Source organism: Anabrus simplex, chromosome 11, assembly GCF_040414725.1.
Source record: "Anabrus simplex isolate iqAnaSimp1 chromosome 11, ASM4041472v1, whole genome shotgun sequence".
NCBI lineage: Eukaryota > Metazoa > Arthropoda > Insecta > Orthoptera > Tettigoniidae > Anabrus > Anabrus simplex.
In genome coordinates this window covers 97,148,291-97,152,889 of record NC_090275.1, presented here as the reverse complement: position 1 = coordinate 97,152,889, position 4,599 = coordinate 97,148,291, and the positions used below count along the sequence as shown (strand labels likewise).

At 43.8% G+C, this 4,599-nt stretch overlaps 1 pseudogene; it reads right to left on the bottom strand.

The window, feature by feature from the left end:
- Positions 1 to 284: 284 nt before the first annotated feature.
- LOC136883618 (5S ribosomal RNA) lies at positions 285 to 403 on the bottom strand (annotated as a pseudogene).
- Between the last annotated feature and the right edge of the window lie 4,196 nt (positions 404 to 4,599).

The window sequence follows — 4,599 nt, the reverse complement described above, 5'->3', positions numbered from 1 at the left end:
CAATAATTTAAAAAATTATATTTGTTCGTAGCGTCGACATCTAAAGATCTTTTGCCACTACTTGCACCAAATGTTATGAACCTGCGTGCAATTGTAATTGCGGAAGTGTAAAGTGTTGATTGTGAGGAAAGGAATGATAAGGACGACACAAACACCCAGTTCCCAGACCAGCGATATTAATCATTTACAATTAAAAACTCCAGATCCGGCCGGGAATCGAACCCGGAGCCTCCGGTTGAAGTGCGGTTGCGTTGCCCTCTACACCGCTGGGCCAGACAAAATTGACCCAAAGGCATTTGGTGTTCCCAAGTGATCATCCATCCAAGTAGTGACCACGGCTAATGTTGCTTAACTGCGGTGATCGGACGAGAACCGGTGTATTCAACATGGTATGGCCGTAGGAGCTTGTTTTTTTACTCGTTTTCTTTTTTATTCATAACCTTGCCAAAATAACATATTTACATAATTCTCTCTGTAATGTGTTCCTTAATTCAATAGGCCTACCCTCATACGTTTTTGATTTTTTTTTTAATGTCCACACCGAATGTAGTTATAAGGACTGAAGTAAAACTCTGCATTGAACTACATCAGCGCTCGTAGTGGCAGAAAAGGGCAAACTGGTAATCTAATCGACCGGATAACAATGATTTAAGAAAATAGTTTATTATACTGTATTTTATTTACAAAAAATCGTAGCTAGAACTGTGGATTTTGTCTAAAGCCCAGTCACCTGCCCGTAATAGTCCGATCCATTGCTAAATGGTTAGCGTGCTGGCCTGTGGCCTCAAGGGTCCCGGGTTCGATTCCGGGCGGGGTCGGGAATTTTAACCATAATTGGTTAATTCCCCTGGCATGGGGACAGTGTGTCTGTGTGGTCTTCATCGTCATTTCATCCTCATCACGACGTGCAGGTCGCCTACGGGAGTCAATTCAAAAGACCTGCACATGGCGAGCCGAAGTCCTCGGACACATCCCGGCACTAAAAGCCATACGCCATTTCATTTACCTGGCCGTAATGACAGGCGACTTGTGATCTGCGTTTATTTGCCTGCATCGTGATTGTAAGCTCCTCAGTGGCCATTATCGATAAGGCGTCAAGTCTATGTTATCTGACACCGTGGTTAGCTAGTTCGACTCCTGTTTGTGCAAAACATTTCACCATCACAATGTTGTATGTTTATCCATTGTGGGAGAAATATAAATATTACAGTTACTGATTATTTTATCAGAGTCTACAGGGGATCTAGAGAAATTGCTGAATGGTATGGACAAAGTCTTGGAGAAAGAGTACAAGATGAAAATGAAATGAGACAAAAAGAAAAGTGATGAAGTGCAGTCGAACGAAGTCAGGTGGTGCAGGAAATATTCTATTAGGAAATGAAGTCTTAAAGGAAGTAGATGAATTTTGTTACTTGGGTAGTAAAATAACTAACGGTGGTAGAAGTAAGGAGGACATAAAGAGCAGACTGGCACAAGTAAGGAACTCCTGCCCTAACAAAATAAATTTGCTCACTTTGAACAATGATATAGGAATTAGAAAGATGTTTTTGAAGAATTTCGTATGGAGCGTTGCATTGTATGGAAGTGAAACTTAGGCGATAACTAGCTCAGAAGGAAAGAGAATAAAGCTTTTGAAATGTTGTGTCACAGAAGAATGCAGGTGAGATGAGTAGATCGAATCACGAATGAAGAGATACTGAAATGAATTGGTAAGTGGAGAACGATCTGACGATAAGAAGAGATAGAATGATAGGACACATTTTAAGACACCCAGGACTTGTTCAGTTAGAATTTGAGGGAAGTGTAGACGGTGAAAACGGTAGTGGTAGACCAAGGTATGAATGTGACAAACAGATCAGAGTAGATGTAGGATGTAGGAGTTATTATATTTTTCCTTTTTTCAATTTGCTTTACGTCACTCCGACAGAGATAGGACTTTTGGCGACGATGGGATATGAAAGGACTACGAGTGGGAAGGAAGCGGCCGTGGCTTTAATTAAGGAACAGCCCCAGCATTTGCCCCGTGTGAAAATGGGGAAAGCACGGAAAGCCATCTTCAGGGCTGGGATTCGCACCCACTATCTCCCGAATGGAAGCTCACAGCTGCGCGCCCCTAATCGCATGGCCAACTCGCCTGGTAATGTAGTAGTTATGCAGAACTGAAAAGGTTAACACAGGATAGGGTGGCATCGAAAGCTGCACCAAACAAATCTATGAACTGATGACCCAAATAACATTAGTTTTTACGTCCCACTAACTACTTTAATGGTTTTTGGAGACGCCGAGGTGCAGGAATTTAGCCCCGCCAGAGTTGCTTTTAAATCTACCAACATGAGACTGACGTATTTGAGCACCTTGAAATACCACCGGACTGTGCCAGGATCGAACCTGCTAAGTTGAGCTCAAAAGGCTGAGCTACTCGTAGGAGAAAGACTTATTTTTTAAAATGCTAATTATTCGGGGCGTCGACCTACGAAGATCTTTTGTCCCTACTTGTTGCTGCGTGTATTTAGAAATGCCGGAAGTGTAAAGTGTTGAATGTGAGGAGAGGAACATTAAGGACGACACAACAACCCAGTCCCCAGGCCAGGGATATTAATCATTTACAATTAAAAACCCCTGACCCGGCCGCGAATCGAACCCGGGACGGCCGAACGCGTTACCCCCTGCACCGTGGGGCCGGACAGAAAGTCTTATAAGCCTACAAAGCCTCCTTTTTTTTTTTTTTTTTTTTTTACAAGTTGCTTTACACCGCACCGATACAGATACAATAGGGCATATCGTCATTGCCGGGACAAAACCTCCTATGTGATAATATTTTTAAGATATACTGACCCGCAGCACATGCGAGAATGCCTTGACAATATTCAAACAATATTGCACCTTAGACGACAGAACCTTAGCGGCCAAAGTTCTAAGCTAAAATAGTTCACATAGGAAGTTTCGTCCCGGCGGCGACGATATGGCTTATGGGACAGGAAAGGCTAGGAGTTTGAACGAAGCGGCCATAGCCTTAATTAATGTACAGCCCTAGCATTTACCTGGTGTGAAAATGAGAAACCACGGAAAACCATATTCAGGGCTACCGACAGTGGGCTTCGAACTCACTATCTCCCGAATACGGGATACTGGCCGCACTTAAGCCACTGCAGCTATCGAGCTCGGTATACAAGACCTCATAATTGGGGCACACGACTCAGTGGGTGAGCTTCTTAGAACGATTACACACTCACACGTAAGCAGACGAGGCTAGCCATTAAAGAGGCCTTCAGCTACTGAGATACATCCACAACGAGACCAATTCATTGTTATCGCAGCAGGAAGGACATCGTTCGCTGGCCGTCAATGACCGCTATGACGTAGAAAAGCCAAGAATATTACAAAAGCCGAGAGAATCGAATGAATGACCTCTGTATTTCTCCACGCATGCCTGGTTTACTGCAGGCTCTTAATGTGATTGCCACACTTGAACATAAGGTACATTTTATAGCCGCGCGCTAGGCACGTAATGTGCGCCGTATTACTGCAAGAAGCACGCCAAGTCATTCATTGATCCCGCCAAGGTCTCGCGAGCTCACTTCAGCGTGGCAGACAAGTACCGTAGTTCGCCGCAGCGCGGCAGCACTATCCAGTGACATCAACATGAACGGTAACGTATTACCTTCCGTGACGTCCTGTTTCAATTGAGTTGACATACAATAAATGGGCACACTTCTACTCTGGTTAGTTTTATATGTCTTCATACAACAGAATAATAATTAATGTTATAAGAGATAATAATAATAATAATAATAATAATAATAATAATAATAATAATAATAATAATAATAATAATAATAATAAACTTGAACTCGCTTTCCAACTAGCAAAAGACGCATACAACAAGAAATCCCTTCCATGGGAGTCCAAAATTAACATTATAAAACAGCGATTGTCCGCCTTAGCGGTGTAGTGGTTAGTGTGATTAGCTGCCACCCCTGCAGGCCCGGTTCGATTCCTGGCTCTGCCACGAAAATTTGAAAAGTGGTACGAAGGCTGGGACGGGGTCCACTCAGCCTCGAGAGGTCAACTGAGTAGGAGTGGGTTCGATTCCCACCTCAGCCATCCTGGGGGTGGTTTTCCGTGGTTTCCCACTCCTCCTCCAGGTAAATGCCGGGATGGTACCTAACTTAAGGCCACGGCCGCTTCCTTCCCTCTTCCTTGCCTGTTCCTTCCAATCTCCCCATCCCCCCGCAAGGCCCCAGTTCAGCATAGCAGGTAAGGCCGCATGGACGAGGTACTGGTCATCCTCACCAGTTGTATCCCCCTACCCAGAGTCTGAAGCTCCAGGACACTGCCCTTGAGGCGGTAGAGGTGGGATTCCTCGCTGAGTCCGAGAGAAACCCGACCCTGGAGGGCAAACAGATTAAGAAAGATAACAGGGATCAAACCAGGAGCAGCATACGCAGCAGAAATACTAAACACGAATTTCAAAGGCCAGATTGAGAAACTCGAGCTAAAAGAAAGCAAAATTTCAAGAAAAATCATACATCAAAAGTTTAGGATAATAAGATAATATATATCAAGAATGAAACATTAGAAGAAAATTAAAAAACTCTC